The sequence below is a fragment of the Vanellus vanellus genome, assembly GCF_965231255.1.
Source record: "Vanellus vanellus genome assembly, chromosome: 12".
Classification (NCBI taxonomy): Eukaryota; Metazoa; Chordata; class Aves; order Charadriiformes; family Charadriidae; genus Vanellus; species Vanellus vanellus.
The window spans coordinates 10,657,291-10,680,470 of NC_138917.1; the positions used below are offsets into that span (position 1 = coordinate 10,657,291).

The window sequence follows — 23,180 nt, forward strand, 5'->3', positions numbered from 1 at the left end:
CTTCCTATCTTATTTTCTTAACAATTATCTGCTTTTCAGTGAAATGGTTGTTTACAGTGTTTTTTGTGAAATGTCACTATGTCTTCTTCCCGCTTTCCGTCAGCCATCCCAACATAACTGCTCACTACCAAGTAGATCAAGGAATTTATTTGGCCTTAAAACATTTTTGCAGTTTTTTACACGCAGTTCTGCTGCCAGGCCGGTTTCCCTCTGACGTGCCTGCGCGGCATGGCACAGCGGGCAGCCGCCTGTGTCGCAGCCAGAACAGAAAGCCACTGCTAACGTCCAGAAGCAGTTCCCTAAACTGTGTCCTGAATTAACATTGGATCAATGGGCATTTGGGTGACCGAAATCGCCGTCACCGCTGCTTGCCTCTGATCGACACCGCCCCGTGCCGCAGCAGGCCTTTACAGCTTTGCTTGCTGAGTGTTGCTTTTGTCAGAACCACTGGCTGAAGCCACCTTTGTTCCCTTACCATCTCATTCTATCAAGTGCAATCACTTTCAGGGCCATGCCCCGAGCTGGATTGTGGAGCCTGCCTCGGTTGAAAATCCCACTGCAGTGGAGTTTCTCTGAACTGCGTCAGCTCCTGGACTTGTTTTTCTTGGCAGCCAGAGAGGCAGGATGGTGATGGTACACACCAGCACCACTTCGACACAGCTCTGAGACCCTCTCATACACTCAGGTTTAGCGCATGGACACCACCAAGGTACTGATGCTCACGAGCTGCGGCTCAGAAAGGTAGCTCAGTGCGGTGGGACTCGAGGGCCAGGTCTCCAACCCACACTGCCCAGAGAATCTGTCACTTGCCAGAGGCCAAACAAGCCTTCACAGAAAATAGCATGAGCGACAAGACTCCTTAAGGCCACACATCAGCTACAACCAGCTTAAATACCACTCACTAACAAACCCACCCAGTGGTACTCCATTGCTGGCTGCTGCGTGTACCAGGACACAGCAGAGATGGACCTCTGGAGCCTCCTGTCCCAGCCACAGAGCCCGTTGCATTTCAGACTTTTCCAGAGGCCATCCCAGTCAGCGGAGCAGCCTCCTGCACCTCCCGGCACGTCGGATCACACGGTCCAGTTATTCCATGACTGCATCACTCAGTGGTCCCCCTCCTGATGCCCAAGGAGGCAGGTCTGATTCATTTTGGTCTTTATAAACCCTTTCACCTTAGAGCCCCGTGACTGAGAATGAGAGAGATTAAAAGTAGCTTTTGCAACACAAAGCATAATTGTTTACTTTAGGTACCAAGCAGAGGGTGTAAGGACAAACCGTGCATTTCCCGATCTCGGTGTTTTTTTGCAAGCAATGGTACATCTCAGCCGCCTCCACCACCCCTCGCTTCACCCCCCAGCCCTCTCCAGCAGATGCTCTGGGCACCACCGGGTCATTCCCGCAACCTCTGCACTTTTCTGGGCCCAGAGATTCCCTAATACCACTGGCTCCCAGCTCTCCGCGGCCAGATTATCCAGGTTGAGGTTATCCATGGCACAGAGGCCAGCCCGCTCAGGGCTGTTCGCCGTGCTGTGGCGCTGCACCAGCCGTGCTGCTCCGGAGCCGCTTCTGACACAGAAACAGGAGAGCTGTTTCCACGTAGTGCCCGGCCTCAACTAATCCATCCCGTGGGACCGGAGCTGCTGCATGCGGCGCCCACGTGCCTGCCCTGCGCTGCAGGAGCCGGCAGCACAGCCGACGGCCACGCCGGCAGCTCCCGTGGCACAGGGACGTTGCGTGGGATAGATGCACCACGCTGCAGCACCGGGTGCCACGCGGTGCCGGGGCTGTGTAGGAACTGATCCCGATAAGAGGGGCAATGCTTTGCCACCACGGTTAGCCCATGCAGGACACCCAGCACATCCCATGATACTGGAATATATGGAATGTTTTAGTATTGGAGTAACAGCAAACCATGGCTACGTTGGCCCTCTGCTAGGATGAATGGCAGTGAATTCAATGAATCTGGTATCCTCCTCCGGATCACAGGCTTAACCTTTGGATGAACAAATGGATTCTGCCTGGCTAGACTCACACAGAAGACGCTCCCCCATTAGCCATTTTTCCCTATTTCTGCAAGGATTTATCTGAGTCTCTGTTCCCCACTTCATGATGGATTAATTCACTCTGGCATTAGATCAAAAGGTGTTATCAAAGGAACAAATGGAGAAACGTACACTGCTTTCATAAAAGATACAGATACTTCCCAGCGCATCAGAGCTTTGTTCCAGGTTCTCGATGATGACACTTTGCAAAGGTTGCTATAAATTCTAGGATTTTATGCTTACTTTCATGCACAGCCTCTGCTTACAGCTCCTCTGGTACAAGCTTCTGCAAATTCCTCCAACATGCAATGTTGTCCTGCTACAGCAATGCAGAAACACCAGCCAAAAACGCTCTCTTGAGGCCTGGCTATCATTGAACAGCCACGATTTGTTACGCAGGTAGGTCTGTGAGCTGGCTTTGGGCGATGAGAGCACCACGACACTCGGAAAAGGACAGGGAGCACACACGTGGATGCGGACGCTGAAGGATCCTGACCTTTCTGCTTCTCCCTGAGCTGCCTCAGTCTGGACCTTGGGGTGATTCCCTCTGCTCAACCATTGCCACCAAAGAGCTGCAGATCCTCTGCCAGGCTTTCCCCTGCTCAGCCTCAATTCCTTTGCTGGTTATAGACAGGGAAAGTTAAAGTTTCAGCCTGTTGGATTTGTGTAGGTCAGTCCGAAGAACTCCTTATTTTCTCACATTTTAAATTGCACAACTATATGGCCAGAAGTGCATTTAAAAGCCATTCTTAGCTTCAGGCTAGGACAAAACAGTGCCGTTATCACACCATCAAACAAAACATCTGTCGTATAGTTGCTAAGGTGTTTGTGACGGTCAGTAACAGGGGACAACACGCATGGACTAAAAGAACACGTGAAAGGTAGCAAAAATCATCTGCTGCAGGTTCATGCTTACCTGCAGCTCTTAGGAAGATGAGCAATATCACACATAAATACACCGGTACCGTGCAGTGCCGGGGTGGTGAGCCAGGCTCACCTCAGGGGAGCGCTTTTTGCTCTCCCCATCAGCCGGCACCGTGTGGTCCCTCGGTTCCAGCCATCCACACAGATGGAGAAGACAAGGACCAACCGCTATCTGTAGTGGGTTTTACTTCAAGGAAGACAGGCAAAAATAGCTGTGGACATCACATAGAGCTGGTCTCCATCTACCATGATTTTTGCAGATGCTCCACTCTTGCTAAGATGTGAACTGGGAGTTTTTTTCTTGCTTTCTAAAAACTGATTCAGGAACACATTTATTTTAACACTGAAATGTGCAGGATGGTCTGGCTGTGCAGAAGGAACAACTCAGCACTTTGCGGGAGTGGTACAGGCAGTGCACAGACACCCAGCAAAACGCATTGATTAGGATGGGGCTTTGCATACTAATTTACATTATAACTGTTCCACCCCCATTGTATCAGGGCCCGTGAATGGAGGCATTGTCTCAGAGCAGGGCATTCTTCATACCAAGCCCCTGCAAATGGGAGCCCTGGTGCTACGTAATAACAAAAACAAAATCTCAGCAGAAGTCCATTAGCATCCAAAGGGCAGGAGCCTGAATGCATCAGAAGAATTCTTTGAAAAGTAAGAGTGAAACGAATGTAATAAAATGCTACTATTAAGTGATACTCATTGTCCAAATTAAACCATCAGAAGCAAAGACCTTGACTCCCAGAACGTATTCAGCGCAGCACACGCTGCAGAGCCCAGGACCAAGGCTATTAAGAATTTTAAGCCCTGGACTCGTCCCAAGTATAGATTACTTGATTTCTTTCTGAGCGCTTGATCACATGGAACTATATTTGGATTCCCAGAATAAAAGCTGAAATCTTCGGGAGGATGTGCATGGCTACGCGCCACACGTGCAAATCCCCACTTGCACCCACACCACAGCAGATGCACACCACTAGGCCAGGAACTGCAGGAACATGCCGCAACATGGGAACAGGTTTAAGACGACAGAAAAGAGAGCCCAGCACTCTTCAAAGAACCCAGGCTGAAAGCAAGACAGAAGACTTTTCTGAAAATGGCAAAACAAGTGCAACTTTTCCCTCTTTCTGCAGATGCTGGGAATGTGATTGGTACAGCAGCACTGATAAACACAGACCTCTCTGTTCAAGGAATGCCTGTGCTCCTCCAAAGCAGGGGAGAAGCCACAGATTTCTCCACTACAGCGGAACATGCAATGCCATTTTGGAGTTATGAGTTGGTTTGATGGTTTGTTTATTTAAGGTACAACTTCTGAAATTCTTATTTACTAAGATAAAACCTCCGCTATTTGTTGTTGTTTTTTTTTTTTTTTTTTAGTTTTTTTTTTTTTTTAGTTTTTCTATGGCCACTACAGATCAACAGCCTCCAGGAGTGTCCATGCAGTGGCCCTGAACTCTGCCAGCCGGACGAGCGAGGAGCCCACCCTGGAAGCTGCTCTCTTGGCTTTGCCACAGCTGTCTGCCCTCACTGGGGGTCCGGTGCTCCGAAGCAGCTGAACCAAACCAAAGCGCCAGGACAGTGCTTCCCCTGCCCAGGCCCCACGCTCCCAAAGGCAGCCCACAAAACTCACCTCCTGGCTTTCAAAACCTACTCAGATCCATGTCTGCAACCTACCGCCCAGCTGCCATCTCCTTTTCCCAGAGGAGCTGGTGGTTAATTCACACGCCACATGTACCTGGGGCTCTTCCCCACCCGCCTCCCAGACTCTCACTGTTTCAATCCTTTTTTTACTCCTTTAACTCACCCCTGAGCCCAGGACTGCTGTGGGGACGAAGCACAACACACTCCATGCACCCAAACAAGCAAAACTAAGAGAAGCAGCAGGCAGGTCAGCTACATGCACTACAATAACACGTCTCAATGCACCATTTTATTTTTAAAAAAAAAAAAACACCCTCTTTTCTAACTTTACTGAGCCTTCAAGCTCTCGCCTTCAGCGTCAGTCGGCGGCTGGCAGGCAGCCCCGGCAGCGCCTGTCTGCAGGCACACAGCTGAACCAGCAGCTCGGGCGGAGGGCGCGGATGCTCTGCCCGTCTCCCCCGCAAGCCGGCTGCTGTGCTGTTGCAAGGTTCTCGAGCACTTAGTTAGCAGGGGCCCGTTGTGCGAGGAAACGAGACCATCAAAGTAGCAAACTCCAAGCAAGCAATTTGCCGAGAGCAGACGGGCCGGTCTGACCAAGCCTGCCAAACTTTCTTCTGGTTTAGGGCATTTTTTCCTCTGGAGAGTTATGAGATGGGCTCTGGCTCTTGCAGCTCACACCAAGTTTTGGTCTAGAAAGTGTTTTCCTGTGGTATACCGTACGCATGCTGCCATTCCTACATCACAACAAAGTAAAGGCCTCACCTCTATGTTTTACAGCATTTTGGGACTGGTGGGTCAGGAGCAGATACTCATCCGAGCTGCTCAATATGGGCAGCCCCTTGCTCTGCCAGAAGCTGAGGGGTGTGCAGAAGGAGCCGGGCACGCTCGAGCGGTGCTGTGCTGCTCTCAAGAGAGGGCAAAACATGAGCATCTTGTTTAAAAGGCATCGGATAAGGACCAATCCTCCCGCTGCTTTTGTGCATGTTCACGCCTGGCCCCAGGACGGCAGAACAAAGTCACCCAAACATCACTGTCAAATTTTTTAATGTCATTCTTGCAAAAGGACAGCCTAGCAAAAAATAATCCACTTGAAAAGAACCCTAGAAAATTAGAAGGTTGGGAAAGTGGGAAAATTTTATATAAGCAGTGCAATTTAGTAGTCGAGGCCTCCTGGCAATACAGTTGTATTACAAAATTGCTACATCACCGCAGTGTTTCCCGCACCACGCTCCAGCACAGAATATTTCACTTAGTTTCTTTTCTATATTGCTTCATGAACCCAACATGTGGACATTTCAAAACAATGCCGCCGCGGTGCCCCGACACACAGGATCTGCATATCAATGTCCCCCCCGGCCCCTTCAACTCTGCAGAGAAAGGCCGTAATCTGGGTTTTGTTCCTGGCCTCTTGGCCCCATGGAGCAGGAGCCGGGTTATGCCACCTCTATTCACCCTCCCCAAGCCCTGGGAACATCTTTGTAGCCCAGGACAGGAAAGCTGGGGGAGGAGGAGGAGGAGCAGGGAAGGGGCCTGAAGACAGTTTGGGAGCCAGGCTCGGTGGAAGGATGATGCGCTGCATCAACCTATTTAATCTCCTTCTTCATTGGAAACGTCCGAGGGGTTCGGTACAGATCCTGCACGTGGGAAATTGTGCAGAGAGACCGCGACCATCCCCAGCCGATTCATCCAAAACAAGCCACTTCTTGAAAGAAAAGGCCACACTAGAAATCACAGGAGACAGTGCGTTTAAGCAGGAGGGGGAATGTCCAGCAGTGCTGGGCTGTGCGTGGACCAGTTTGGGCAGGCAAGAGGGGACACCCTCCAGGGAAGGTCCCCACTCTGCCTCGGGCAAGCACACACTCCAGACCCACGCAGAGGAGCGTTTCACAGAATCACAGAATCATTTAGGTTGGAAAAGACCTTTAAGATCATCAAGTCCTGTGGCAGGCAAGCAGACCCGCCAGCCTGGGCAGGAGTAAGGGGGTGCCGGCGTGCAGCCGTACGGCAAACGCAACAGACCCCAGTTCACCCTGCAAACGCACAAACGCGTTTTGGATGATGCAAGTGCCTTTGCACACCCCTGACCCAAGCGCTTCTCCCACAGTCAGTCATTAACATGATTTATGTTTTATGCTAAAATTAGCTGCCCAGGGATGTGCTTCCCACAGCGGTGCCGGCACACCCGTTCCATCAGCCAAACCTCCTCGTTTCAGTGGGGGACAGGAGCTGTAAATGCGGTTTTACTTCTGTAGACGAAGATCTCCCTTCCCACTGACTAAGTCCAACCTCCGCCTGCACCCAGAGAGAGCCCCCGGCGCAGAGACCAGGGAAGGGAATGAGCAAAACCACCTTTTCAGCCCCGGTCCTTGCAGAGCCACATGCTGCACTGTTACTCACACACAGCTGTTTGCTCTGCGTGGCTATTTCTGCACAGCCTACAGAATAAAAATATAGGTAGCTATGTTAGGTGAACATTTGCACTGTTTCACGGTGTGATGACAGCCAAACTAGGTCAAGCCTGAGCCAGTATCCTTTAAAAAAAGGGAAAGAAAAAAAATAATCAGTGGGAGAGCAGTGATCTCCCAGGGAAGAACACGTTTGTTATCATCTAAGATACTTACCGTGCACTAGATGACTGGGAAAAAATGCATATACACATCCACATCTTTTCATAGTTTAAATGGTAGATTTTCTACATTATTATTTTTAAAGGACACTGAAGTACCTTGGACTGGAAAGAAGATTATTTCATACACATTTTACACACCAACTTAAACCGAAAAGATGTTTTCACCTATAAAGCTCTTAAAATGTAATCTGGTAGCATGTTCTTGGTGCAGGCTGTGGGCAACTTTATTGTATTTCATGGCTTCTCTGCCATGAATAAAAGCTATTCTTCTGCTGCACTGAAAGCAGGAGCTCGGGGGGTAACAGGATCCCAGCCCTGCCGGTAACGGCAACTTGATACCGTTCTCTAAAAGGGGAGAGGAAGGTAAATTACTTTAATTTCTATTAGAGAGGACAGACTCCCACTAGAGGTAGGGTCTTTCTGTTGGAGCACACCGCACCTCGCAAGCTGGACGCCTGAAACAGAAAATGTGGAAATTGAGGTGGCGGATGGCCATCTCCTCTCAGGAGGGGTTTTCTGTTCAGCCAGGAAGCAGGCAATGCCGGGAAGCACCAAGACGTACTGTTTGGTGTGTCCCAGTCACTGCGATGGTCTCGGAACAGTTCCCGGTTTAACTTGACCACTGAACGGGTGATTGGGCAACCCTCTGGCTGCAAAGCAACCGCGCTGGGGCTGCAGTCCATGGTTTTGCTCTGTGTGCTCTGCAAGTTTTACCGAGCGATGGGACAGGCATAAAGGCACCTACAAGAGAGCAGTCCTGTCCCTGGATGGCCACCTTCTGCCTCCCAGGGCAGCAGGGAGAGGAAACCCCAAACGCACTAACACAGCACAGGCCCATGGAAATTAGGAACTGGGTAATTTTAAACGCTTTCTCAGTGAAAAACGTTCCCAGAGTTAGTTAACCATGCCAGATAAAGCCTCTGTTCCTGTAAAACCTGATGCACGATTATCAGTGAAGGCCAGCGTATTTACCCTAAAATTGGGTAATATTGTTTTATGGTTCTTAATAGTTCAAACCGACAATGCACCGCTCTGAACAGACGCTGCCGAGCAGTTTCTCAGCCTTTCATCAGGACTGCGTAGGCGTTGAATTCTGGAGCTAATCACCTTAGCAACGGCTCTAAACATATGTGCAGTGACATCAGCTGATTTCTGAAAGCTGTAAATAGAGGATAATAGCACGAAAAAATTCTGGATTAAAGCCAAGACCTAAAAAACATACTATTAAAACACCGCCTGTAATTCAATGTATGCAAACTTGTTTGCATCCCTGCTCCCCAAAACCTGGGTAATTACACACCTACCAGCACAACTGGTGATTGTCCCACTGCAGGCTACTCTCAGTTTCAGAAATTTCCCAGAAACGAGGATTTAATAGAAATCCTTCTTCAAATTTAATTTTAAAAAGCCTGGAGACAAATCCACAGATAACCTCCCCCAACATGCAGTAAGGCTAAAGGAAAGTTGCTCCAACCTACAACCCTGTGTTTAAAGCCAATGAGTAATAACCTCAACTTAGGAGAATTATTTGTAAATAAGAAAATAAACAGTGTGCTCATGGGCTTTATCACTGACTCATGCAGGAACTATGAACAGGAACCGTGGCAAACTCTGCTTCGAGGACATGCTGCCAGGCCTGTGCCCTTGGTAAAGAAGAGTTAAAGCAGCATCAGGCACGAACAGGCAGGAGGAACCCATTTCTGGAAGGTCGTGCTGGCGAGCAGACAGCGTGAAAGGGGCATATTCTGAATTACCTCATGTTTGGTACCTCATTAAGATCTTAAACTGTCCGTTTAGGGAGTCCCTCAATCAGCCATCAGCGTAAGACACGAGGACAATATACTTTTTGTTTTCCTTGTTTCGTTGTGACCCATATTTCTGAGGTCTGTTGTGCAGGATGTGACCCGGCCGGCTAAAGAAACCTTTGCAGTGCCTCCATGTTAAGTTGGCACGCTGGGAGGGAGAGAGAGGGGAGGGGAGAAACGGGCTTAATAGGATTTTCAAATGTCAAAAAATATCTTTAGCAGGCCCATTTACGCAGAGTCTTAGCACTCGCTGAACTTGAAAGCAAAAATTGCTGTGCAAAGAACACAGCTTGCATGCTAAGCGGAGCTGAGGAACGCTGCTCCTGCAGCACAAAGCCACCCGGCTCCTTCGCCCTCGCCTCCGGACCATCAAGAGAAGAGGAACGCAGAGTGCCTTCTACATTAGGGCCGGGAAGGTGCTGGGGGATTTGGGGTGCCGGAGAGGGGGGTCAGCGTCGGTGCTCACCACGTGCCGCCCCTGCCTGCCACGCAGTTGGCGAGGTCCCTTGGGTGCAGCACAGGCAGTGCTTGAGGCCAGGTCCCCGCAGAGCGGCCCGCGAGGCGCCCTGCTTGCGGCACGCTCGCTTGCAAAGGGACGGGCACATCGAGTTCGTCTTATTTGTGAAGTGCCCTGCATTAAAAATAAAAAATAGTAAGGCTAGGGAGACAGAAAATGCAAAGTTGTCAGCTGCATCAGAAAGAAGGATGCAGCACGGAGCCAGAAGCAAGAAATTCCCCCTCCTTTCTTCTGTGCAGGGTTGGGTGGTTTTTTTCTCTGTCAATTAGAGTTGCAAAGAAATTCAGTGAATTGAGATCAGCAGTGTTAATCGTTATTGCATTTGAATTTAATTAGCATTATTTTTTAACTGCAGGTAATTTACAGGGCCTCACCTAAATGTGGAAGTCGGGTAGTGCCTTCTGTTCACTAGAAAACCACCACACCAAAGATAATCCTGCTATTTGCTTTATGCCTTTAATTTCTGTAATCCATGGTTACCCATTTCAGCAAGACTGCCATGGTTACTCCCCTGCTCCTTTTATCAAAGGCTCCTGTGTGCGTCTCGCTGGAGCAGCAGAACTTCTGCCGAGATGCTAAGAATAGCAAAGCCCCTTTCCCGAGCGCTTGGTAAGGTGAGATGCAGGGGAAGGATGAAGTTTCTGAGAACCGCAAGGGGAGAAGGGGACGGTGCAGGAGGGGGTCAGCCAGCGCGCGACCTGTCTGAGGGACGTCCTACACAAGGAGGTGCAGCACCATTTCCTACTTTTTGCCTTTCTTCTGCTTGCAGGAGCAGAGGCTTAGGGTAGCAGTCTGCTCTCAGCAGACCTCTAGGATGTCTGTTTGCCATCTATCATCTATTTCCTTTTTTTGGAAGTCCCTCTCTGTAGCTTGTATCACAGTTTGTGTTCCTCAGAGCTTTCAGAGTCAGATCTTCAGAGAGACCCTAAAATTCTGGATCGCTATTTCAGCATGAGAACCACCGTCTCCCAGGTACAGCCAGCACACGTGCGGGGTCAGGCTCCTGTCTGGCAGCAGTGACCTGTCACCATCACCCAAGAAAATGACCGATTCAAACAGTCATGTTGTTATGAAAGAGACATGCTCTCACTGTGCTGGTTTCCCATGCAAGCACCATGCCTTCAGCCAGCTCTCCAAACTGGAGCTGGCCAAAATCTTCAAGCATTTTGAATGCTTTTGCTAAGCTGTACGTCTGCGAGAGGTAAAGGAGACACTGCTGAGCCAGAGGAAGGTAAGGCAAAGTTCTTGGGATGGGAAGAAGCAAACTTGGCAGCACTCAATTGCTGGTCCTGGGACTTGGAGCCTCACAGCAGCGAAGCACCGGACGGATGGCTGCCTTAGCAGGGACCAACCGACCGCAGAGCTGCCAGATAGTCAGGTCATGCTGCAGCCCGACCGTCTGGCAGGACCAATGGTCAGTTTAAAATATTTTATGCATTAGAGCCGTATAAAAGCTTTCCTATGGCCAGAGCATTTGCCAATCTAAGTTGATAACACCTCAAACCTTTGCAGGCATATACATGCGCAGCAGCTGGAGGCACCAAGCATCACCTCATCATCCGAAGACTTTTGCCCGATAACCACAAGGTCCCGTCAGAAGCATGTGCAATGCTGAGATGCTGATGCAGCTCAGTACCCCTGGAAAACACCCTCCTTGACTACAGCCTGTCCGTCCTGCCTCCTGCTAGCTCCCACTGCAGGGTAGCTTGTGGGTGCTGCGCTCGCTCTTATGGTATTGGTAAGAGGTAGACAAGAGACTGTCTGTCTCTAAGAAGGGCACAAAAAGGCTGGTGCCAGCATCCTCATCGGCCTTGTAGACCGCAGCCTCATGCCAGAGGAGCTCAGGACCCCCCTGGGACATGGGAGCCACCTCGCCTCCAAGCAGGAGCTGTGGCTGCTGCCTGCCCCAGGCAGCCCTGTTCCCCAGCAGCAGCACAGCTGCCTGCCCAGTGCAGTGACCCACACCTGGACTCATCTGGTTTAATTGTAGGCAAAACTCGATGTCCAAGGACAGCTACAAAACCTCAGAAAACTGTACAGAAAGCACATACACTCACCCTCTTTTCAGGGACCTGTGCCTTTAAAAGCAAATGCTCAAACACCCTATGGAAACTGGCACACACGTGCCTGGAGATAAACAACATCATGGGACAGGTAAGCTAGTTACTCATGATTTATCACACCATCTCCCCATCTAATTGCATAGCTAAATGGTCAGTCATTTTAATCCACTGTAATCAGCTTATGCTTTCTTATGTAGCTCTGCGACATTGCTCACTTCCTGATTTGGAAATAATAATTCTTTAAGTCTTGCTCTAGAAGGTGTGAAAACCACCGTTTTCACAGTAACCCTGCACAGATTTTGAGACTTGTAAGACGCATGCATAGGACAGATGTCTCCTGGAAGAGGGTCCCAAACTTCTACCTCATACTCAGTGCTGAGTAAAGCAGAGGATTTTTTTCTGAGGGATCACAGAAGAAATGTTACATCCAGATGCAAGCCCTTGGTGCCAGTGTCTATAATGTCAAAAGGTGTTTCTAATCTTACCTCAAATCATACCCTTAGCCAAAATCTGTTCCTTATCTTCTTTCAACAAATTAAGCCATCTTCTCTGATACCATTCCGGCATTTTATTTCTCCTATAAACAAGGCTGGTTGTACTTAAATTACCATGTGCGAGAGAGCCCACCTGCCAGCACAGCTCCTGGGAGCACTGTCCGGCTGGTGGCTCTCCTCCCTGCCCAGTTACTCTCTTGCTGCACAGCACCAAATGCCCCGTACATTGTATTTCACCATACCAGCTCCTGCAGCTGGATCAGCACCCACCTCGGCAATGCTGGATGTGAACACGACCCAACTGAGCACACCCTCCCACCACACACGGTGCCTTCGGCCACGCACCATGCCCCACCGGGTAAACCTGCATCATCCTCAGCGCCTGCTCCTCAGCATCTTTCACCTTTGCGTCTCTCCCACTGCTGCCATCCTGCTCTGCTCACGCACAACAGGACCTTGCTCTGTGCTTTCCCATAATCTCACTCATTTATTCCCTACTAACAGCTCGCCGGTTGGATTTCTCCATTTACTCATCACTAATTTAACAGGAAAGGGGCATCACAATCTGTGCAATTTCTGGACAATTTTTGATGCTTGCAGATTCTAGTGTAGCAGTTGATTTTATTTTTTTTTTAACTGTATTTTCAAAATCCTTGAAGACCCACACAAATGGGGATAAAAACCTGCAAGGGTCCACCAAAAAAGTGTCCCTGCACGCAGAGACCCCCGCCCGCCTGTCCCTCAAGCCTAGAACAGTCAAAGCCCATTTTAGCTTTTCCACACAAATATGTGGATAAGCAGAGGTTACAGAACTTCTCTAAAGACTTAGGGGAAAGAAATCAGGTTTTGGGGTTACATCAAGGTTTTTTCACCGCTCGAAAACTACAGCCGTTGAAAGTGAAAGCTCCCGCTCTACGGGGCCGAAGAGCTCGTGCACGCCGCTCGCACGCCTTCCGCTCACGGAAACAGCGGCAGCCAAGGGGATTTTTCTGACTTGCAACACAGGAGAACTTTACCCCCAGAAACTACCCATGAACTTAGGCCAATGACCCTGAGTCAAGCTTCAAAATCATTCCAGATACTGAGCCACATCAAAAGCCGCTAGCTGGAACTGCCTGCCTTTGATACCCTAAACCCCTGTTACCGATATTGGGCGAGACCACGGGGCCAAACTCCTCCCGCAAGAAATTTTCTTTAGCTTGATACAAAATTTATTTTACCATATGTAAAATTCATTTGTGTAGTTGCACACCCTAGTAGGCTTGAATGAGGCGAAGGAGTATTTCAACTCCCAGTGCAATTTATTATTTAAAAGCAGTAAAATTACATTGCTGATAGGAGAGCCCAGGCTGAGAGCAGCGGTGATGTAATGGGTAATGCAGCTCCGCTCGCTGTATGAACCGCGCTGTACATTAGCGTGCTGGCGAGGGTGGTTGCTCCTATCAATTATTTATAGTCTTCTGGCGCGCAGCCTGGAGAGGGTCACATCGCTGAAAGCTAACTTTATCTTCATTGTTCCCAGCCTCCTGCCCAGCTGTCACTCTGCTCGCTAATTTAATACACCCAGAGCAGCGCAGAAGGATGCAGGACTGCTGCTTGGGTTTGTCCCTCCCCAGGCTGGAAGAGGAAGGTGGGCTCTTACTGAGACCTGGTGGGGTCTCAGTAATCTTCGTTAAGGTGCTGACTTAGCTGTTTAAAATCTGCGTTTGAGACTCCCCCGGTTGCCGGTATGACCAAAACACAGAGCGTTTCAGGGCAAGCTCATGGCATACTCCGGGGAGGCAAAAGGTGGGACGTCAGTGATGCGATGGGGTTCTCCATGTTTTCCTACGTATCATGGCAAGAGCTATTCAATAATGTATGTAAATATGAGGGGGAAAGAGAAAGCTCACTTCAGCTCTCCAGATATAAAAGAAAATTAAAAATTAATTTGTTATTTTTTTAAAAAAGGAAAAATGTCTCGCAGGTTTTTGTTTCAGCTACAAACTGAAAGTGCACAGCCACGGTCTGATTCACCCACATTTCACCACCGCAGCAAGTAAGGGACAGCGTCCCGTTGTCCTGGCCCACCAGGCAGGGAAGCAGCTCTCAGTGCTTTGTCCCTACAACTCACCAGCACACCTCTGCCACTATTTGCCCACAAAATCTACCATGGCCACTTTTCAAGCCTTTGCAATATGCTCTAACACGCTGTTCCTTTGGCCTGATATCTATATCAACGCAACTAAATTTTAAGATTAGCCGCTTCAGGGTCTCCACCGCTGCAAAAGACACGTCCCTAGGAAATTGCTCCAGCAAAAATCAGGCACCAGTAGATGAGCTGCTGCTTTTGCAGCTCCTGCGCTTGGTCCTATCCCGCTAACCAATGGGATTCACATATCCAGTATGCTGCAGCCAATATCTGCTCCAGGTCTCAAACTAAAGTCAATTCCAGCTTAAATAATAAGGCATTGTTCAAGTCTTGCGAAGCCAGGAAAATAACCTGAATTTTCCTGCAATTAAGACTGGCTGTCTTATTTCAAGCAACAAGAAGTACCCAGGTTTGGTTTAGAGGTACAAAACAATTCTGAGGATCGTGTCTGAAAACAACGCACGTCAATTTCATGAAAAACACAACATTTGCACAAAAAGGAAGTTGTTGAAAAAAGAAAACACAGCCCCAGAGGAAGCAGGTTCGTTCTTCTCCGGCACAAACAGGGGCCCGGGAGAGGCTCCTGCTGCGGCACTGCCGGGGCCGGCACTGTCCGGCATGGCAGGCGCAGCACCGCCAGCAGCACCCAGCACTCCAGGAGCCAAGTGGGGCAAACTTCCTCAAATTCGGTGCAGACCCCCAGGCCAGCAACAGGTAAGGCAAAGGCAACAACCACCCCATTTCACATTAGCATGATTCAAGCAAACGCAAGATAGAAAACCGTAATTAAACTTCAATCAGTGAAAACCAGCAGTGAGCATCTCCTACAACTTTTCTGCACTATGAAAACTGGGAGAATTTTGCCCAAAAGAGGGGAACTGGGACAGCTGCAGGAGGAATAAGCTGGTTCCTGTCCTAGAGCGGCGGCACCACCGTCAGAAAATGTGTTTTGACCAGGAGCCGAGCCTGAAGCGTGCAGACCATGAGCTGCTCCCACCACACCAGCATCTTCAAGGCCTTTAGATCCTCTCCGAATCCAGGATTATTTCCATGGCAACTATCTAGAGAACTTAAGTAAAAAAACCAAGAACAGTTTGAACACACAGAACCTACATTCGTAACGTACTAGCTGACTAATTTAGCAGCGCTGAGATTTTTAGTAATCAAAATAGATCATGTTCTAGCAACTCAATCTTTTCTTTGCCACAGCTGAAAAGAAAAATCTGATAGTAATACCAATGCGGGGGGAGGAGGGGGAATTATAGGTTTTCTAAGACCACAGCCCTATATCAAGCCAAGTCTTATCCCATTCAAGTGGTTGAAGAGACATTATTTTAATATGTGACAGTTCAAGCACTGTTAAATAAGGCTCAGTTTCCAAGAGATGATAAACTTCATTGCAAGGTACCTACTACAGCATCAAAAAGATGACTATCACATGACACAAAGCCGTTATCTAGTACAAAAATTCACTGAATCACCTCAAACATGAACAAAGCCTCCACGTAATTTGTAACCCTGCCCTTCCAAGCTGTGTGTAGTACAGGGTATTGCTCCCTTGCCCACTGCCAGTCCAAAGCAGGGCTTGCATGAACGCTGTCCCACGTGTGCCAGCTAATTCCACAGACACGCAATATCACGCCCGATCTCGACCAGACCCGCAGTGCCGAGCAACCCAGCAGCACCAGCATGGAAAGCCACTGGAATTGGCTGCATTCTTGCACTCATTTACAAACTAATCATCTTCCTCACTTCACTCAAACATTAGTTTAAACAGAAGAGGAAAAGTCAGTGGTCTTTTATCATATTTAGCTTGGAAGACTCATGAGTTTGGAGTATTTGCTCTGAGAAAGGACAATTCACTTACTAAAGCTAACTTCAAATAAATTAAAAATTAGCAAAACCTGTTATTGCAACACTGAAAAGTCTTAACCTGTCTTGATTTGATTATTCTGTAACCAAATTCCTCTTTCCTTCCAGGATTAGTCTGCAAAACAGCAGAGGAGGCGCAACAGAGCACTTGGGAATGTTCATAAATGAAGGAATACGTTTCCGCCTCCAACAATCCCAGCTACACACATAGACTGGAATACCGCAAGGGGGGATGGGGACACACCAAGCATCGGGCTCACACAGCACCACGTGAGGACGCAGGACCCAGCCGCTGGGTTTGAACAGCCTGTCTGGGAGCGGAGGTATGTGCAGGCTGAGCAGCATCCTCCACCCCCAAACTCGCAGGAATTCAGCGGCTACCTCAGTACTGATGCCAGGCTCATCATCACAGCAGTGACTACGGTTCCTCCTAAGCACAGGCATGAGTAAATTACCAAAGTTTTGCCAGCACTCAAAAACAAATGCTGCCCTAGAATTTCGTAACAGCAATTCAGAGTGAGAAGTAAGTCTCAACAGGAACGATTTTGAAAGTGCTTTAAAAAAAAAAAAAAAAAAAAAAGTGGTTAAATGAAGTGTTGGCTCGGTCACTAAGTCCAGCCAGGGAGATTATATGCATTATTGATTTACCTTAGAACAACTTGGGAACTCATTTCCAATGGTTTCTAATGGAACCTGGATTTTCTCAGTCCTAATCTGCCTTGTGAGGTTGAGCCTCCTGCAAGGAAATACAATACCACAGCATTAAAATGGCAGCTGTCAGATGTACAACAGCCCCATTCATTTAACAAGGATAGTGCAATGGTGATAGGGATTTTTAAAGGCTATTCCAAAAGGCTCCTCTGCAATTAAATAGAGTGGTGAGAACATAGTGGTGAGGACGGCCTTGTGAGTGCCCATGGATAACAGTGCAGACCTGCAAGTCTGGGGATTTACAGAAAACAAAGGGAGGTTATGAAAAGTTTATTTTTGTAGTATCAGCTCGCACACACTATCTATAGTCCTTTCAGAAGCAATGCTGATTAGTGGTTTGAGCAGAGAAGTGGCAGTTTTGAACCTCGGCTCCGTTGCCTACTCAGCCACAAACGTACAAAACATTTGGGCAAGTCAGTTTTTCAACAGCCACAGCTGTACGAGGCGCAGAGTAATGCTTTGGTTTCTATTCTTAGCAAAGCACGGGACGGAGACAGCAAAGCATATGTACAGCCAGTAAACAATTCTTCCGTATGATAATCAAAGCCATTTGAAAATAGTGAATTCCCATCCGAACAAATTATGATCTTTATGAGGGTGCATCAGCATCAGCCCCCATTTGCAGACACGACACGCTCAGAGCGCCCGAGAAAAGGAAGACGGTTTGTGGCAATCTCGGCGCAGAAACGGGCCACCTAGTAAGTAACCAGGCACCGTAGCCCTCCTCATGCCATGCAGCAGGACTCACGCTGGATCAGGCCACGTCCTGAGCACGAAGCCCACAGGCCTCCAGAGCAGGACAGCCCCCATCTCTGCAATGCAACGCCAGGAACGCACCCCGCTTCCCAAAACCTGGGTGTATGGGATGGAAGTGGGGAGCGGGGGAGTCCTCACCCCCCCACCCCACCCCACCTCCCCCCGGAGAGCTGGGGAACAAGATTTTGTCCAGGACAACACACTGTCAACCCTTAACCTCTGCTACAGCAGCAAAAGCTTCTCCACTTAGGGAAATGTTTTTTCCCCAACAAAACGCGCTGTAGCAGGCTGAGCTTTCCGAAATGTTGGTCTGTTTTTTTAACAAGTGAAAAGACTATTATTCCTTTATGTATGTAAAGCTAAAAGGAAAAGATTTTTCTCAGCCCTTACGAAAAAGATTCCTTTAATACAAAACCAAGTAGGGAATATCATAGCCCCAAAGGAGGCTTCCAGAAAGGTGTGAGCATAGAAAATAGAAACTCATAGCAGGAAGGAAATTGTAACATTAGCTACAGACTTCGAATGTGCACGCAGATCTGCATCACCGAACACGAACAGTGAGCAAAATGTTCAGTGCCAAAGAACAAATAACAACATTTGATCCTCAGCTATTTTCAAAATTCATCTGCAAATGCATTCTGCCTTAAGACAAATGAAAACCAAGGTGTGATGGATATATGGCAATTAACTGCAACAGTTATTTTCACTATTTGTAGTGTCTTGCTAGAAAACTACCCTAGCACTACCCTTAGCCCTAAGACATCCTGTGGAAGCAGCCGGCCACTTGCAAAAATCACTGAGCATTATATTCTACCCCTTCTCCAGTTTAATGTCTTACCCCGCAGCTTCAGAAGCTCCTGGCTCTGTCGTTCCCCCTCCCTTCCCGTCCTCCTCCAGCTCCTTCCCCTCCAGCCAGTGTTTCCACCTCCCTCCCCTCCTGGCAGCGGTGCCGGTAGCGTGCCAGATGTCAGCCTGACCCCGCAGCCGCCGTTTCGGGTCAGTTATCGGGGTTACGGTGCAAGGGGAGCAGTGAGTTCCAGCGGTGGTTCCCACCTCACCAGGCAGAGACGGGATGGCTCCACCGCACTAGCGATGGGGTCTGGGCACAGCTGGCAAATTTAGTTCCAGGCTTTTTATCCCCGCTAATGAACTGCCAGCAGCAAAGCCAGCAGGAAGTTTGAAAGACCGTTCCCGCACACTACAATGAAAGCCTTAGGCACCGAGAGCTGGGTAAGGTGACCCTTTACTATGTTAAGCATCAGTCATTCGTAGAAGTGTCACTTACTGCACGAGGGGAACGGATGACCTGAATGTCTCCTGCAAGAATAATTGCACATTGAAGGCAAGGGCTAAAGTTTCTGGCGAAGGGATGCTGCTGTTTGCTGGGAGGACGATGCCGCAGCACTCCAAGGAGGACCATTTGAAAGACATTGGGCTGATGCAAGGAGGTAGCAGAGACAGCCATCGGGGAACTCAATATATATTTAAAATTAACCCAGACCTGTATTCTTGACCAAACTATGCTCCTTGAAGGATGTGCCCCCGATGAAGGACCGGCTCCAAGACAACGGTATGCAGTTTGCTGGAAGGAAAGGGGAAAGCTTCAAGCCTGACATAAGCCAGGGCTCGGATTCCTCTATCGTACCGAGGCTGCACCACAGATAAGGCTGCGTCAACTTTTCCATTTGAGCACTCTCCCCTCTAAGGTTTACAGTCAGAGCAAAAATGTTTTGGCCAGGTGGAAACTTAACATACAGTCTCTCAAGGCAGGGAGCTGCCTGTGTATGTAAAACATTGCAATGTCATCTGCCAAGACTCGGTTTCCCTCCACTGAGAAAGGGGAAAATCTCATCTTCCTCCCCATGAAATTCTTCACATTCCTCTGCAGCAGATAAGCCATAAGCCATACCCCTCCATCGGGCTGCTCATCTACGGCCATACAAAGTGCCCCGTAACATCAAACAACCCGAGGTACTGAAACACAAATAGGTTAAATGTTAACCTAGGAACTAAGAGGAGGGCATGCGACCGTGGTGCTGCAATCCCGCCCCAGCGCTGACAGCCTGGCTTCGGCACAGCTCCTGCCCAACTCCACCAGCCATACCCTGACCTCTCCTGCGAGCAGGAGGCACCGGCACCTGCTTCTTCATGGTTTTGGAGAGGATGGGGGTTTTTGGACGCTAAGGGTGTTTCTCACCTATAGAGCCCACCTGTCTGCGGAAAGGGGGGGGCAAGGAAGGCAAGATGGATGCCTGCACCTGGGTCCCTGCCACAGGATGCCCGCAGGCAGGACATCACTCTCGCCGCCACCGTACATGCTGCAGGTGCCTCTGGACACCTTTGCCTGGTTTTGCGTTATGGCAGAGCGAGAGGCAGCAAACCCGGCGAGCAGGCTGCCAGCTCACACCCCTTTGGCATCTTATTTTTGTGTGTGTTGAACTATGAAGATGCTCCATTTCCAAGGAAAGCACCGGAGGAGCCCAGCTCCCCCGCAGCCCCCAGGCCAGGGGCTGCAGGCACCGGTCCCTGTGCCTGCTCCTGCTCCGCAGGCGGGTGCAGCACCCACCACTCAACCCCATGCACCGGGGAAGTTTTGGGGCGTGTTGACGTGTGTGGGGGATGGGGAGGTATTTCAGTACCATCGAGCTGCATAACCCTCCCCCCCCCCCCCCATGCTTCACTGCAGTTATCCCTCAAGACAGAAAAAATTGTGCTTGTTTTTCTGCTGCTGCTGCTGAGCAGCTATGAAATGTCTCCCACCACGGAGAGCCAGAATAAATCCCAGCTCCTGAATCAGCATCTGAAATCAGCTTCTCACCCATCTCCATCACAATTTCAAACCTTTAATTTACTAAGGCTCAAATGAAAGCAATGTTTGTGTTTGTTTACTGGCCACAGAGGAGCTCTGAGCACTCGCGGTTTATCACATTTACCCAACAGATATATTCTAGGGAGCTCCTTGGACCGGCTGTGACTTATCACAAATTACCGGTCACAAGCTTTTCTTCCCTGTCCCCATGAGAGCCCAGGGACCAGTCCCTGTCAGCCAGGCAAGCCACCCATACACACAGTGCTTTCCAGCAGCCTTTCAGGAACACTTGAAATGAGCCTGGATTTCTCTATTTCCAAGTTCAAACACACACACACACACAAAAAAAAAAAAAAAAAAAAAAGAAGGAGGAAACCAGCCTGATTTTATTCTTTTTCATCTGTTAAATCTTGGAGAGGTGCACCAAGACATGGTAGTTTTCGCCTGGGGAAGCACCCTCGCAGGCTCTGTCGAGGGCTGGAGGCCATGCGGGAACTGGACAACTTTCCCCTGTTACCTTCGGTGAATTTAAGATTCGTTGCTGTATGTCAATGAAGCAACTTTGTTCTTTCTGGAGGGAACAGACAGATTGCAGGAGAAAACTATATCCCAACTGCTGCCAAATTCCACAGATTTAGTTATTAGTAGGCAATTAGGAACCATTATTAACACTTCCTACTACGTTAAGCTCCATTTGCACCGCATCTCGGCGCCAGCCTGGACGTTTCCGACGGAGCGGCACTCCGGCTCCAACACGCACGTGGCATCACGTACTGAAAACTGTGTCTTACTGCTCACTGCCTCCTGGGCCCCTTCTCCACAGATGTATTTAATGCAGTTGTCTTACAAAATAAAATTGCAAGTAAAAATACAGAGATTATAAACGGGGAGGGGGGGAGGGGGGACGGACAGAGACGCGTAAATAAAAGCGTGGCTGCACAAAGGAAAAACAATTTTGCTCTTGTTTTTTAACTCACAATCAACATCTGAGCTATTCAGGAAACTGGTGCACTGCCCTCCAACCAACTTCAATTAGGGAATTCAAAAGCAGTCAGACAAAAGAATGCCTGGGAGTTACTGCACCGCACAGAGATATTTTTAGCAAGAGCTGGGAGGCTGTTTGTGGGACACTGCTTCGCTTCTATTGCATTTCAGCTTTTGTATTTACATTTGCAGGACAGTAAGATTTACTAGGTCAGAGGAAAAAAAGAGAGGAGAAGCAATGTAAACCACGCGAATCATTTTGTTTTCTGATACTCTTGGAAGGTACTTCAGCAAAAGCTGATGGAGACAAGAGCGAAACAGAACAAGAGTTGCCTCCATCTGCTTCAAAAATCATCTTTCAGCAGAACTCTCAAGTCACTCCTTTTAAAAGGGTGATGTAAAATAGCAAATACAGCCCCTGGAAAGGTCCGTATGCCTCACGCCCCGGCAGAGTGGCTGTGCAGAAAGCACGGCTGCCTTCGCCCACAGCAAAGCTGCAGCCGAATCCGTCCGGTGACCTCTCCCCACCCCCTGGTCACCAGATGGATTCACAAACGGCACGACGGCGACGCTGGGGCGGGCCATCGGTGCTGTCACACGAAGACACCCATCCCAAACCCATAGCCATAAATGCCATCCAGATCCTCAGTCCGGAGCGCCGAAGTACACAACCAAGCCCCAACGAGCCGCTTCTGGGTTGTTTTTTTTTTTCAGAAGCCATTTCCTAAAAACGACGATCTGCAGTCGCCCTCCCCTCCGCCGCCGGGAAGGTGCTTGTCAAGAGCTGGGAGGTGGAAGCCCAAAGCCCTGACCCTGGTGTGAGCGCGGCAGCGGCGCAGGGCCGGTTTTGGGGAGGCGGCAGGCGCCCCGCCGCCTGCGCTATCGGCATCGCTCCTCCAGCGCAGCCCCCTCTTCCGCTCCCTCCCACCACTGCGGCAGCGCAGATGGCAGCAGTGTGACCTCGCTGTTCCTGCCTCCTTGTTTTGATCCTGCAGTCTTGATTGTTCAGGCTAATCCCACACTCCCAGCCTTGGCTGCCAGCCAGGACTGTTATTAATGGCACAAAAGCTTCTCATTCCAGCTACTTCTACATCCGCTAATGCTGTTGTTCCCTTCTCTCGCTCCCCCTCTCACCACATTACAAACTGGAGCTGGAATATATTTTACAAGGGGGAAAAAAATACAAACCTTCTCTGATCATTCTTGTACGCCAAAGGCTTCACCAGAACCATGCAGGAAAGGCTCATCAGCTCCAGCAATAATTACCGATACCAAAGCAATAAGATCACCCTGTTCATCTAGCTATCGTCTCCGATGCAATAAACAGCACATGGACGTGGGGAGTTTCCAGCAATCCCTTAAGGAAACCCAGGATCCCAGGCAGAAGCGCACACAGCTGCCTGCAGGGTCCGAGGGAAAGGCTCAGCTGCCCAGGGAACTATCAGTGCTGACCGGAGGGCCAAGGACCCGAGGATGGGCAGCACCGCGGCTGCAGGAGCTCAGCACCCCGGCACGGTACCCCCATCTGCTCTTCAGGTGGCACCGGGGCCTCGGCTGCCCGGGTTGGGAAACCACCTGCTTTCCTGCCCCTGCTCTATGCAACAAGTACCAGAGTCAAATAACTGTGAAGCTCTTGTTAAAAGCATTCACTGAAAGAAAGCTTCAAACTATTTGCAGTTTAGCCCCTCACACACCAGTCTTTCATGACAGGTCTTCCCTTGAACCCAAAGTCCCCTGTGCAGGGTCTGAGAGCTGTATTGAGGTATGTCTCCTCTTCCTGGTGAAAGCTT

The 23,180-nt window shown here is 49.3% G+C and overlaps 1 long non-coding RNA gene across 1 annotated transcript in view; it reads right to left on the reverse strand.

Moving 5' to 3' along the window:
• Positions 1-9,663: 9,663 nt before the first annotated feature.
• Positions 9,664-23,180, reverse strand: part of LOC309676696 — a 91,826-nt gene continuing 78,309 nt past the window's right edge. Inside the window, exon 3 of the long non-coding RNA XR_014269616.1 lies at positions 9,664-9,684. This is a non-coding gene — a long non-coding RNA (uncharacterized lncRNA). The remainder of the gene's footprint in view (positions 9,685-23,180) is intronic.